Below are 15,400 nucleotides of genomic sequence, written 5' to 3'. Positions count from 1 at the left end.
ATACAACAGGAAGAGGTATACATGCAGAATTTTTTATGACGCACAGCAGTCTGCGCAATCGTTTTAAACAAAGCTAATTGTAATAAAACGACTCTGGTCAGGTTGCACTCCCCCTTTTTCTAAAACGTTATTGGTTTTGCCCAGCTCAGCTGGAACAGTAAGAATAGTTCCCCTGGAAACCAACTTCTTACAATTCAGTTCACTTTACCCTTAACCCCTTAATTGTCGAGATAAATCCGTTGCTTTTTGTTTTGGTGATTTATGTTGAGTGTGATGCTAAGTTGTTGTTTTTCAATGCTTTACCGTTGCAAAACACAAGATTTATGCCATCCCTATTGGCAATTGTGCCGTTTGTGCTTTTTAAGTACAATATGTGCGTTGCAACGTTCGGCAGGTAACTCGTTTTTTAGACTACCTTATCTTCCTGATCAAGATAGTAGCCTAACTTTTGCGATGTTGTACGAATACTTGCTTTTTATATATATATTTTTAAACTAGCAGCACAAATCAAGGTTATATTTAAATAATGTAGACAAGGAGCATTAACCTATGCACATGCTTCTACGTCCACTTTGGTTGAATCCTTACTGTTGGGAAAGGATTAAGAATCAATTATGATAGTGTAATTTAGTATTATTATTTTTTGTTAAATTCTCCATTATGCTACAATTGCACCTTTTAAGGGGATGTAGCCTAATTTTTAGTTTTAGGATTATTTTTTAGAGTGTTTTCCGACAGCCCACAAAGGAGCCAGCCAGCTTTCTTATGTCTGCACACGAGAAATGTTTAGTTAATGGTTAATTTTCTGTATATTTATAATTGTAATTACTTATCATTGTTCATCGATGGTTGATCATTTACATCCTTTTACAATACCCCTGGTAATGGTATACAAATTATTTATGGTCTCCACATTTTGTGAAATATTCCCAGCACATTTACTAAAAACACACACATTAAAATGGTCTGGAATGTGCTGAAATAGAACAGGGCACATACAGTCCCAAAGCCTGATAGCAGGAGTGCCTATCACAAATTATGTAAACTAAGGTCAGTTGTACTGTTGCTGTTCCATTCCTCTGTCTCAACTGTGGTCAGCTGATTCGGGCCCGGCTTATCCAGTGCATTTCTGCATTGGTTGTACACAAAACAGTACACGCCATGTTCCCCTCACTCTCAGATTCCGTGGGTGTATTTTGGGTTAAAAGTGATCATAGTGGGAGACAGAACAGCAGCCAAACTCTTATTGCATAACAACAAGAGAAATGAAAAAAGAAAAATACCACCCTTTTTGTAAAGTTTTCCCAGCATATAACGATTTTAGCCTTTTTTTTTTGTTGCATATTTTGATATTTAAGTAATTTTTTAATTTTTTTTTTTGCATGGCCATGGTTACATTTGTCACTAATTTCGTATTAATGTAGGTCTACTGTTTACTGTCTGGTTTTTATAGTTTTGTCCCAGGTCATAAGGTCTGTTGGAGTATTGTTCGCCCGACAGTTCTGCTGTGTCACTAGCAGTGTCATGAAGCTTTCAATTGCATTGCGCTACAGTATTAATGCCATTAAAGTGTTTTTAAAGTTACTGTTTCAGTTATTTATTGAACACCCATATCACCAATGGGAAATTTCTCCCTTAAGCTTAGTAACTGGCTGCACCATGTTTAGCAGCATTAACTGCAAGCAAATGGTTCCTATTATTTCATATCAGTCTTTCACGTCTCTGTGGTGGAATATTAGCCCACTTTTCTTTGCAGAACTATTTTAATTCAGATAAACTGGTAGGTTTTCAAGCATGAACTGCTTGTTTCACATCCTGCCACGGTATCTTTATCGGGTTCAAATCAGGACATAGACTAGGAAAACTAAAATTTTGTTTCTTTTCACCCATTCAGATGTGGACTTACATTTGTGTTTTGGATAACTGTATTGTTGCGTAACCCACACTTTATCTTCAGCTCAGGGACAGATGACTAGACAAGAATTTTCTGGTACAGAGAACTCGTAGTTCCTTCAATAATAGCTAATCTTCCTGGTCACAAGGTAGCAAAGCATCCCCACGCCACCATATTCGATGGCTTGTACTGTGATAAATACTTAGTTTTACGCCAGACATAATGGAACCATAATGGATCATCTAGGTGCCTTTTCGTGAATGTGCGATGAGCATTCCTGTTTCTCTTGGTTAGCAGTGGCTTCTAACTTGCTGTTCTCCCATGAATTACATTTTTGCCCTGTCTCCTCCTTATTGTGGAGGCTAGAGAGGCCTACGGGTGTTTAGATGTTTAGATGTTCTTCTCGGATCTTTTCTGATTTCCTGGATGAGTTGTTTTCACAGGACTGCCACTCCTGGGAAGATTCACTACTGTTCCAAGTGTTCTCCATTTGGAGATAATGGCTCTCCCTGTGGTTTGGTGAAGTCCCAGAGCCTTTGAAATGGCTTTGTAACCCTTTCCAGACTGATATATTTTGACATCTTTTTTTCTCATCTCTTCTGGAATTTCCTTTGATCGTGGCATAGTGTGCTTATAGAAACTTTGTGGTGACCACTTCATCTGATGCTGAGGTTCAATATGAGTGAGGTTTAGATTCAACAGGGCTGGCGGCAATCAAGCCTGGCTGTGTTCAGTCAGCTGAATCGAATTGTCAATTCCATTTGGTGAACTGGTTGATTGAGTAACTCAAGGGGAATGACTTTTTCACATAGGTGATGTGGGTGTTTGATAACTTATTTTTTTAAATTAAATAAATAGAATAATAATTAAAAACATATGTTTTGTTTCCCTTTGTCTAGTATTACTTTGTCCAAAGATCTGAAACCAATCAGTGTGACGAATATGCTATAGTAGAGGAAATCAGGAAGGGGGCAAATACTTTCTCACGGCACTATAATTAAAAATGTATGTGCTATTTTCCCATTGCTATTGTGGTACAATTGCAGTAGAATGATCTATCCATCTGCCTCTATTGCTATTTGCTGTCTATAATATTTGGCCTCCTAGCCTTAGTCAAATCGATGAACTGTCTTACACACTCGAAAGTTTTCATAAAAATGTCCAAAAGGGAAGATAAGACAGAAGTGCAATACCCACAAAATAAAAACAAAATCTTAACAAGCCAGCCTCTTTGCCTATCCCAATAAACTATTTTTGAAAAACACAGCATAAACACTTTTTTCCTACACGGAGAATGAATCCGTGGCATATGAGGATGCTGTTACTTCAAGGCCTTCCTCTGCATACTGAAGGCAGAATATTGGCAATTGTTAGTTGATATGACAGGAGAGCATTCGCAGAAATTGCTGGAGTGTGGCAGAAGAGTGGAGGAAGGGAGAAGACGAGCTGCACAAACACATCAGTGTTTACCGGGGAAAATGCAACGCAGCATTACTGACAGCACCAATCCTCTTCCCCTCGCTCCCCCTTTTCCATCAAACAAGAGCGCTAACAAAATAAACATGGGCAAAGAGGGATTCTCCCCCTTTTTTACTACACCAGTGTAAAAGATACAACCCCTCTGTTTTGTTGTTTCTTTGTTAATTACAGGATTTGCAGTACGCCTTTAATTTCTTTAATTGTTGTCCCCTACCCCTCACGCACACAATTTCTTTCTCTCTTTTCCTTTCTCTTTTTCTCTCTCTCTCAACACACACACACACACACACACACACACAGACAGGCACATACGCTGGCCGACACACACACACACACACACAGGCACATGCGCTGGCAGCCACGCAAATGCACGCACACACAGGCGCATACACTGGCAGCCACACACACACACACACACACACAGAGGCGCATACACTGGCAGACACACACACACACACACACAGGCGCATACACTGGCAGACACGCAAACACACACACACTGGCGCATACACTGGCAGACACGCACACACACACACACACACACACACACACACAGGCACATACACTGGCAGACACACACACACACACAGGCGCATACACTGGCAGACACGCAAACACACACACACAGGCGCATACACTGGCAGACACGCACACACACACACACAGGCACATACACTGGCAGACACACACACACACACAGGCACATACACTGGCAGACACGCACACACACACACACACACACACACACAGGCACATACGCTGGCAATGAGATCAGCCTTGTGCTGTCAGCTGGGGGGTGCAGGCGCCTGGGTGTGCAGTCAGTCCTAACACTTAGTGTGTGAGAGGCTGAGCACTCTGTGACAGCGCTCTGTACGGCCAGGGTCCTCGACGTGGCCTGTCTGACAGCAACGCCACTCACTCGAGCTCACCACTGCTCCTGAAAGGGCCCCGCTGCTCCTGCTGGCGAGACTCCTCCACAAAATAATGAGAGAGAGGGAGCGCGGGAGACAGGGAGACAGAACTGGAAGGACAAGTGCTACATGCAAATCTGAAGGTGTAGAGAGAGCCAGCTAAAACGGCTGTCATGTGATGCGATGTGCTGATTCAGGAGAGGGTGATAATTGGATAATTGCATGCCGCGGAGCTGTGCTGATAACTGTGTGCTCCTGGGTTTGGTTTCCTAGGAGATGTGCTGCATATGCGTATGGTATGTGTGTGTGTGTGTCAGCTTGCTGCTGAAAGCACATGCCTTACATTGTAGGCAGATTAAAACATCTACTGTCTTTTTTTTTTGAGGGGGGGAGTTCCATAGTTATTTTTTTAATCTGGATTCTCTCGTACATAAAGGATGAGATATTGTGGCTTGCTGCAGTGGACACAGAGCTGTGGTGATACACAGGTTATATCCATCTGATGTGGGTACCAGGGTGACCCACATGAAATCCCCATATATAACAAATCAAGTGGAGACACAGCCCCGGTGGGACCCTATGTGGGAATCACCGGGAAGGAGCTCATGTGCTCGTTAAATTACCACACTCATGTAAAGAAGTGCTGTGCATGTCAGGAATACTGTAGGAAAAAAGTGGTGTGCATATGCGGAATACTGTAGGAAATATCCTCCGTGTGTATGGGGAATACTGTGGGAAATATCCTCTGTGCATATGGGAAATACTGTAGGAAATATTGTTTGTGTGTTTTGGGAATACTGTAGGAAATATATGCTGTGTGTTTGGGGAATACTGTGGGAAATATCCTCTGTGTGTTTGGGAAATACTGTAGGAAATATCCTCTGTGTGTATGGGGAATACTGCAAGAAGTATCGTTTGTGTCTTTTGGGAATACTGTCGGAAATATATGCTGTGTGTTTGGGGAATACTGTTGGAAATGTCCACTGTGTGTATGGGGAATACTGTAAGAAATATCATTTGTGTGTTTTGGGAATACTGTGGTAAATGACTGGTGTGCATATGGGGAGCGTGCGGAAGAGCATCCAAACCTCTTGCTGACCTTCTGAGACACACCTGCAAATTATCCACTTGTCTCCCCTAAATTAATAATTAATAAGCACTTCCAAGAAGTGTGAATTTGTATTCTAAAATCATACTTTTGCGACAGTCCCCTTCCGAACAACATTCTACTGTTTCAACCCTGGCTTAAATCCTAAAATGTGTGTGCCTAGGATCATAGAGGGGCGCTAATCCTTCCCGGTAATACACATGCTTTGGCTACTTAAATATGATTTTATCCTTTCACTCAATTAAGAATGAACAGGAAGGTCTCACTACTGTTTCTGAAAGTCCCTGATGATCTATATTAAAATGTTAAATATTTGATCAGTGACCAGTGTTTGCTATGTGGATCACTCGGTGTGTTGTATTTCAGATTAGGTGCATCAGAAAAGGAAATGTATTCCTATGAACTGTGGAGTACTGATCTGGGGTCAGGATTGCCAAGCCCACTCCTTACCTTATCCATTATGAGCCAAAATGCAAAACTGATCCTAGATCAGTATTCTCACTCTGAGGTGATTTACTGTAAGAACCCGGACCCTGGCCTGAAGCTGGTGGTATCTCAGGGGAGAGACAGCCCGTGGGAGGCCGCTGAGTGCACCTGTGCCCAGGAGTGTGGCAGACAGTCAGCACTGTGCCGGCCAAAAGAGGCCCTCTCAGGGAACGATTTCAACATGAAACACTGGCCATAACCCTGCGGTGTCTCATCAGCCAGGGGGGACACTACAGTACCTGCACTTCATTTGTGATTAATTCAAGTGATTTAGACACACACACACACATACATACACACACACACACACACACACACACACACACACACACAGCATGCAAACACAGCGAGGCAGAGTGAGTGGTTTACGTGCTCAATGGTGGGTGGGTATATAATTATGAGTAATGGTCAGTCACTTGAAAGGTGTAAAAGCTTGTTGAAGCTATCCTCTGTTGGGCCCGACTACTGAGCGTGACAAACAGGTAGAGAGCAATAGGGAGAGTCGGAGAGATACAGAGATAGACATACAGAAAGAGAGAGAGAGAACATGGTAAAGGACCTGGGCCTAGAGGAGTAGGTAGGCCGGAAGGCTTTGGAAAGTGAACTCTGCAAATAAGTGGAGAATTCAAGGGCAGGCGAGCTGTGAAAAATAAGCCTGTGAGCAGCTCACCCAATGCCCTCCCGTGGCCACGGTTACGCCCAGCACTGGCTCCAGCCCGGAGCGTCGACTGGCACTCCGCCTCGCTCGCCCGACAGGAGCCTTGCCTCTCCCTCTCTCTCCCCCTCCCTCACTCCCAAAAACACCAGTCAGATTCCCTGCCCCAGTTAGCTCAGCTTGTACTCTCCGAGTCTCTGACAGACTGTGCTGGTGGCTTTTCTCTCAGTTATGTTTTTATTCCGTTTTTTAAAATATTTTTGAGTTAATGGTCAGCGTCTTCAAGTGCTCCTGTTCCCAGTTCTCGGTGAATGTTGTTCCTTGCTCGTGTGTTTTTCTAGGTGTGTTATCTGCGCGGCTGTGTGTGTTCCGGTGTCTGTGTTGGTCAGACTATCTGCGTGACAGAGACTTTCTCAGGGTTTGCAGGGTTCCCTGTTTGACTGCTCCATCTGGGCCGGTGATGTTTGGGCTAATCCCGATTAATCTAATAACTCCGTCCCTTAATGACGTTAGTGAGAGGAGTCGTGTGGCTCGAGGAAGGGCATGTTCTGTTCCCGGAGTCGCTCATCTCTGCTTGCAGCATGAAATCTGCCCTTTGAACCCATGACCCTGGAGTGGAGCGAGGGTGTGTTACTAGTAACTAAAGATTAACTGCCATTTTACTCACGTGTGTGCCTGCGCGTTTCTCTACATTTCCTCTGCATTTGAGTATGTATGTAGGCATATATAAAAATCTGTTTGCATGTGTGTGTGTGTGTGTGTGTGCTGGTTTATTTTGGGTTGAAGCATCTTTGGAGCTGTCAAGAAATATCTTCTTTAAGCATCACAATTCTTCACAAGAGAGGAGGGATAGAGAGAAAAAAGCAGGCCTGCAGTTGCTGCTGCTGGGATCCAGAGACAGCGCTGCTGGTGACGGAGCCACAAGCCTCCATACAGCTCTCAATCAGAGTAATGATAATCTAAATAATTGATATATCCTTGCTGGAATACATTGTTTGCATTTGAATTAAACATTACAAGCAGGCATAATGCTTGGGAAAAAAAATGACTAAACGTAAATAGCAGCGTTCGCAAACAAAGTACGAAATTAAATTGGGCGGAGGCCTTTTGTGTTTTTTGTTAAACTGGTTCAATACTGAGCTCTGCCCTCCCAACATTCCTGTGGGGCTTCTCTCTCTCCCTCGATCGCTCCCTCTTCCAGTCTTTCTTCAGAGAAAGTTAGCAGTGTCTCCGATACGGGTCAGGTTATTCAATCCAGGGTGGAATCGTGCAGTGTTCCAGGAAGTGTTAATCAGGCCAGGCCAACAGAGAATCCTCCTGCAGATCCTAACCCCTCCCAACACTATGGTGTGTGTTTGAGGGGAGGCTGTGTGTTTGTGTTGTGTGTCTGTTTGTTTGTGTGTGTGTGTGTGTGTGTGTGTGTGTTTGAAGGGGAGCTGTGTGATTGTGTGGGTGTGTGTGTGTTTGAAGGGGAGCTGTGTGTTTGTGTGTGTGTGTGTGTTTGAAGGGGAGCTGTGTGATTGTGTGTGTGTGTGTGTGTTTGAAGGGGAGCGGTGTTTGTGTGTGTATCTGTGTGTGTGTGTATGTGTATGGGTTGTTTGTGTGTGTGTGTGTGTGTGTGTGTGTATTCCCTAGCTAAAGTAGGTTTTTCCCCATTATTTTTGCTTTTCCATTGTGGAACTAACCTTTGATGTTTCCTTTGCTCCTGCGGTCTTGTCTCCGGTCCAGAACTGTTCAGTGGTCTCAGGGTGACATGAGCCCTGCAGACCCCCTGGGCGGGGGCGGGGGTGGGGGGTGTAATCTGGAGACAGTGGGGCGCAGCTGAAAGGGGGACTGGAGCTTGGGGCAGGCTGGGGGACTGATGGGCAGCCAGCGCTGGGTGCCAGGGGCAGTTCGGGCAGCATGCCCAGTCCTGCTGCCTCCTCCACTGGCTGCCTAGGAGAGACGCCCCCCCCCCCCCCCCTCTATTGCCCAGCTATGGGAGGGGAGTGCAGCTTGGAAAGGAAATAAAGGGTAGATTGAGAAGCTCATTCTCTGTTACCGCTGTACAGATCCAATCAGGTTGACCTATATGTCCTGAAAGGAACATACTGTAGTGGCTGTGGGCGAGCAAATGTGCCACCTCGTATCGCACTGTAAGACTGCCTGGATGTGTTTGTGTGTCTGTGTGCCATTCTGTATTGATGTGTTACTTGATTGGGAGCCTTGTGTTTTCTGTGTGTGCTTCTTTGTCTGCATGCCATTTTCAGTAGGGGACTGAAGGAAGGGGCAATTGTAGAGCAAATGTGAATTGAATGTGAAACTGTATATGTGAATGTGTCTTGTCATTTTGAGTGTGTGAGTGTAGTGTAATCCAGTGGGCTAGAGTGAAATTTTGGTAGGTGTGGGTGAGTGCTTGCATTTGTGGGTGAGTGAGTGAATGTGTGAGTGAGTGAATGTGTGAGTGAATGTGTGAGTGAGTGAATGTGTGAGTGAGTGAGTGAGTGAATGTGTGAGTGAGTGAGTGAGTGAATGTGTGAGTGAGTGAGTGAATGTGTGAGTGAGTGAGTGAATGTGTGAGTGAGTGAATGTGTGAGTGAGTGAATGTGTGGGTGAGTGAGTGAATGACGGAGTGAATGTGTGAGTGAGTGAGTGAGTGAATGTGTGAGTGAGTGAGTGAGTGAGTGAGTGAGTGTGTGAGTGAATGTGTGAGTGAATGTGTGGGTGAGTGAGTGTGTGAGTGAGTGAATGTGTGAGTGAGTGAGTGAGTGAGTGAATGTGTGAGTGAGTGAGTGAATGACCGAGTGAGTGAGTGAGTGAGTGAGTGAGTGAATGTGTGAGTGAGTGAGTGAGTGAGTGAGTGAGTGAATGTGTGAGTGAGTGAGTGAGTGAATGTGTGAGTGAGTGAGTGAGTGAGTGAGTGAGTGTGTGAGTGAGTGAGTGAGTGAATGACCGAGTGATTGTAAAATTCCCTGTATCCCAGACCGGCCTGGCCTGGCCTGCAGCTCTGTGATCTCTTTAGCTGCAGTGTCTGGGTCACGTTACACCCAGCGTCCCTCAGGACCAGCGCTCCATTAACGAGGCCGGGTTGGTTACACCGTGTCTCTGAGGGCCTGCTGGTCCAGAGGCACAGTGCCGAGAATGTGCCATTCTGTCCCTCAAAAGTCTGGCACGGTATCTTTTATTCAGGTCAAAATAACTTATGCTTCCCTCCGACGGGATCTCGGGTGCACGGTGAAAAGTAAGCGACGAGGAAATATAGTCGCTCCCAAGCGCGACTTTACAGCCGGAATGACAACGTTCCGATCACACGGGTGTCAGGGGTGAAGGCCTGCGCGGTCAGATCATCATCCTTTTCATTGCACACTAAAATCATCACTTTCAGGAGCAATGGCAATGGAGGGGTGTTATGTCCCCACAAGGGAAACTTCATCCTGTTACAGGTCCAGACCATGAACCCCTTTCTCCGTGGATGAAGCACTTCTGGTCTCTGAACTCTAAAGGGACTCTATCGCCGTGTAGCACTTTTTTATGTGTCTTGGTCCCCTTCTTCCAAGCAGCGTCAGACTATTTACAGTGTACAAATGGACCCAGAGGGGCTTTTTAAAAACGCACTGGCAATACATCGCCGTAACGGAGGAGCACCTGATTCAGCGCCAGTCCTCCTGTTTACGCTCCTGTTCGGTCGCCGGAGAAACCGTACGGGGAAGGGGACGAGTGGCTCTCTCTCTCCCTCACTACTTCACAGCTAGTTCTGTCTCTCTGAGTCATCCCCTGCCAGGGAGGGAGGGAGGGAGGGAGGGAGAGGCTGACAGAGGAAGGGAGGGATAGAGAGAGGGCGAGACTGAAAGAGGGAGGGGGGGTTAAGAGGGAGGGAGGGAGGGGCTGAGGAAGGATGGGTGGGGAAGAGAAGGGCGGTGGAAGAAGGGAGAGGCAGAGTCATAAGGAAGGAGCGAGGTGTTAGAAAGTGAGAGCAGGAAGAGGGAGGGGGAGGTCAGGGATTGGGTGAGGAGGCGAGGGAGAGGAAGAGGAGCCCGTGGGGAGGAAGAACGCGCGGAGCCCCGTGTCACGCCAAGAGAGAGAACAACGCGGAGACGGTGTGTGACAGAGAGAAAGAGAGAATGCAGGGGAAGGAGAGGAGGAAGAGAAGGGAAAGAGAGGCAGAGAAGGAGAGAGCGAGAGCTATGTGCAGCCCACATGTCTTTGATTTGGGAGTCTGGCTGCTATCTGGGTTAGTCGCAGGCAGCAGTCAGAGCAGACGCAGACTTAATGATATACAGCAGGCGTTCGCTCAGACACCTCACCACAGAGATCTGTCAGAGCTGCCTTCCCATTGATCTCCCAGCGCCTGCCGCAATGCACCCTGGGACATACAGCTGGCCAACACCCCCACCCCCCCCCCCCATGGCCCCCTCAACAGCTGCCTATCCTGGACTTTTTGCCCCCACTTTTTGCAGGACAGGGTTTAAGAGTGGCAGTAGGGGGGGGGGGTGTACCTGTGAACATTAGCGACCACGGTAACTGTAAATCCAGTTCGCTAGGAGGATCACACGCAGATGTTTACAGCTTTCTGTCGTATTTTCGCCCGTGCGAGTGTGAAGGTGGGGGGGGGGCACACAGCTGTCTTTGTAGCCCGTTTTTCCTCTCCCGTATGGTAATTACGCACGTTCTGATCCGAACTGAAAAGGAGCCCTCGCGCTTTTGAGGCTTTTGTCTTTCTTCCTTGACGTTCTCAGGTGCGGTTCGATTTACATATTTAGCAGGCCCTCTTAGCCCGGGTGAGTCACACCAGAACTTACCCTCCTTTTGTGACATCATCGCCCGCCTCACCAGTCGTGTGCCAGGCCTGCATGCAAGGCTGCCTTCAGCAGGAAGCCTAGCGCACAGCTGCTAAGTGAGACTGACTTGTGAGAGAGCCCAGGGCATCTTGTTCAGCCTGTGTTTTATTTATTAAGTAAAATTAGACTGGCCACATTCTGAGGCTAGTAGGCTACGGTCGGAGCCGCTTCTGTCTCCATGGTCTCATGGGAAATGTCTGTCTCCGACCATAAAAAAAAAAAAAGAAAAGGGAGGAAACCTAACGGCTGTGGTTCTACGGCTCTGTTTCTCAGCGGGGCCCAACATTCTGAGGGCAAGTGGGAAACGGGCACAGGGGTGCTCAGATTCCATGCATCATTCAGATTCATGGCTTCACCCCCCCACCCACCCCAAAAAAAAGTTCTGACCTACATTACTATAAAAGTACCATAGAAATGTATAGGAAGGCAATGCTACAATGTCCTTCTAAGGGCACTTTGAGGAGGCATTGTTCGGTTTTTGGCCTCAGGCCACCGCAAGGGCAGAGGTACCTTAACTCTCTCCTCGCCCCGCAAGTAGCTGAGGCGTACGCAACGTCACGCGACAGAATTAACGGGTTTCAGACGCATATTTTTAGAGACTACTTTTATAGATTTGCATTTTCCAGTATGTCAGAGAAATTTGGAGACCGTCTAGTTGATGTGGATTTTTGGATGGGTAGATTAGGCTTGTTTTCTGTATTTTATCCAAGGAATGTCTTGATCAGCCCTTTGAAGATTAAGTGTATAATTTCTTCCCCTGAAGATTGAATATCATTTTTTTATTTTTTATGCATCGGCATTTTAAAGAACAGTTATGTAAATGTTTTATGGCGAAATTGGGTATTTTCCCAATTTATTTTGACACAAAGGGCTACTCGAACAATAACGTTAATGTTAAAAACGAATGGGTAATGGCATACGCGTGTATTTCAGACATTGCTCTTGGTTTCACAGTTATTGCATCGAACTCCAGAGAAAATAATTTCCGGACTAGAGGCTGCGATTACTTGCTAGAGTGAGCCCCCTTGTGTTTACCAAGTGAACCACATCTATTTATTTGTACATCGACGCTGACGTAGCTATGTTTTTATGTCAATATTTTCACATTCGTGAAACGTTTATCAGTATGACTTATAAGGTCTATTATGGGTACGCTACTTTTTAAAGCTATTTGCCACAAAACTGAAACATCAAAATAATCGGAATTGAGAGTAAACTATGAATCTACAACGTAGGCCTTTCACTTTTAAGCACAGTTTGTTATTTGTTTGGCTGTCATTTGTACATAAGTAATTGGTAAATAAAGGATTTTGATTTTCGGGATATTGGCTGTTTCACGGCATTGCTTTGTGTTTTGCGCAATGGCTCTACTGCGACGTTGTCCGTGTTCCTTGAGTTTTCAATCGCTCCTTTATGTTATTCATAAAATATCAGTTTTAATATATTTGTTTTACTCTATGTCGTGACACTAGTTCGATTTTATTTTAGATACCTGTTTTCTATTGAAGCACGAGTAGAGATATAGCGTGTCACGAAAAGGCTACATGTGTTTTCCAGGTACATCGCCTACTTTAGAAACATTAGTTCAACAGAATGTGTGCATCATTATGCCGCAAGAGGGCAGTGCGTGTCCTTGGACGGTCGATACCTCCTTGGAATGTGCAATAGCCGAGTAATTTTCAGGAACCTACCAACAACGAGGCTAGTTAAATGACCTTCCCGAAGCTTTTACTCCAGAACAAAAATCCGATTGGGACTAGGACAGTCCCACTAAAGAGTCACCCTGCATGTCTTTTAATTTGAGGAAGACTTCCCTATGTCAGAATCAAATGGTAGCATTAGGCCACATCATTTATTTGGATAATTGTTATTATCACATTTATTTACATGGAAATGATGATCACGTGTGAAGTTCGAAAGCGAAGGTGGGTTCGCTTTCGAACTCTGGGTAGCTGACAGCGCTTGCAGCGCGTGGATGAGCACCACACACTGGGACAGAACCTGTGCCAGTGCTGACTGCAGCCGGCAGCACCCCTGCGGGGCTGGCTTTGGGTCGCCCAAGTGACATATGGGAGACATTCAGTCATGGGTATAGCAGTGTCCATTGCTCGAGCGACCCCTGTTGGTCGCCCAGCTGCCTGTGACTTGCTCTTGTGCATGTGATTGGGTCTCCTCCCCAGGGGCCATACTGTATATGAACACGCTTGTACATTATTAGCAAATTAGACATTCCAAATTTGGGTGGGACTGGATATGCCCATTAAAAACAACTTCATACTTTTTTTTGGTGTGATCAGGGAGTAAAATAGAACAAAATGTCAAGTTAAATGTTTAGGAATATTGACTCTTCATTGTTTGCTGGGGTAGTTTGGTTAGGTAATGGTTAAGCTACATGACTGGGACCCGCAAGGTCGGTGGTTCGATCCTCGGTGTAGCCACAATAAGATCCACACAGCCGTTGGACTTGAGCAAGGCCCTTAACCCTCCATTGCTCCAGGGGAGGATTGTCTCCTGCTTAGTCTAATCAACTGTAAGTGGCTTTGGATAAAAGCGTCTGCCAAATGCCATTAATGTAATGTAATGTAATGTAGGTAAAGGAATAATCTGAATTACTGTTAAAATGTGTGGTTCAGCACTGCGGCCTCAAGACCTAGAAGCACGGCCGTCTCTTTCTCCTGTTGATATTAGCGTGTCCTCATGCAGCCTACTGTAAAGTATCAGATGTAGTTACAGGCCTACTGCATATGAAGACACGGTCCCAAGGGTTATAGATATTCATATTAGTCTTTATTATTCTCATATTTGTGTCATTTGCTTTGGCAACACACGTTCCCATGCTAATAAAGCCTCATTTTGAGCCCAGGGGCCAAAGTATTTAACCTCAAACTTGCCAAGAATATCTTTGGCAGATTCACTCAATATGTACTGTCCTCCAAAAGTATTTGAATAGCAGTGTGAAATGTGTTGCTTTTGCTACATACTTAAGGCATTTGCATTTTGGATGAAAAGATATGTATGTGTTTTTACCATTTTACAGAAACAGCTGTTTTTGTGTTGGCCACCCCCATTCTCAACTGTGCAAAAGTAAGTTAACAGAGTAAATCAAAGCAATAAAGTCCAACACTTGGTTGCAGAGCCCTTAAATGAAATAACTGGTATGAAGTCTACAACCCAATTGAGATCACTAGCTGTTTGGCATCTTCTTTGGAAATGCTTTTCCAGGTGCCTTCAGCTGATCTTAGTTGCGTGAGGTTTCTGTCTTCAGTGTCCTCTACGGCAAGTGAAACGCTTGCTCGATTGCAATGCAGGGTTAAGGGCCTTGCTCAAGGGCCCAACGGCTGTGAGGATTTTTTTATTGTGGCCACACCGGGATTAGAACCACCGACCTTGCGTGTCCCAGTCCTTTACCTTAACCACTACGCTACAGGCCGCACCATCATCAAATAAAGACACGTGAGCCTGTTCCAGAAGTGGCCACACACACCCAAGCCATGACACTGCCTCCTCCACCACCTCCCTCCTCAACAGAGGGGGTTCATTTTCGTGTCATATGTCCATAAAACCATGTTCCAGAACTTTTCTGGTTTGTCTCTGTATTCTTTGGCGAATTCTCATCTGGCCTTTCATTTCTTGCTGTTGATGAGAGGTCTGCATCCTGCAGTGTGGCATTCTGTAGTTCTGCTCTCAGAGTCTCCTGCGTACGGTGGCTTCACCCCCCTGCTCTCCGCAGATATCACTGCCCATTGTTTTAGGGTTTTTCTTCGCAGCTCTTAGTATCCATTTGTCATCAGCTGCGGTTCTTTGGCCAACCTGTGCGGAGTTAATTTCCTGAGGCGACCAGGGGCTTCTTTCTTTTTTTAAGACTTTCAAAACAGGAGTATTTATATTCTACGGTTTCTGTACTATCCTTAGTGAATTCTTCTCATTTTACAGATTACTTGTTTTTCAGCCAATCAGCCATCGTTAGTCCTCTGGCCTTCATGATGGTGTGCACCTCCAAGTGTAAACTATACAGATGAGAACAAAGGCTAAATCCAATCCTCACTGCTC

General features: G+C 45.5%; 1 protein-coding gene across 1 annotated transcript in view; it reads left to right on the top strand.

The window, feature by feature from the left end:
* Positions 1–15,400, top strand: part of wnt5b (wingless-type MMTV integration site family, member 5b) — a 75,762-nt gene that overhangs the window by 46,771 nt on the left and 13,591 nt on the right. The window lies entirely within an intron of this gene.

This window comes from Conger conger, chromosome 8 (assembly GCF_963514075.1).
Source record: "Conger conger chromosome 8, fConCon1.1, whole genome shotgun sequence".
Lineage (NCBI taxonomy): Eukaryota > Metazoa > Chordata > Actinopteri > Anguilliformes > Congridae > Conger > Conger conger.
Note: the sequence above shows the minus strand (reverse complement) of the source record. Positions and strands in the feature narration are given on the sequence as shown.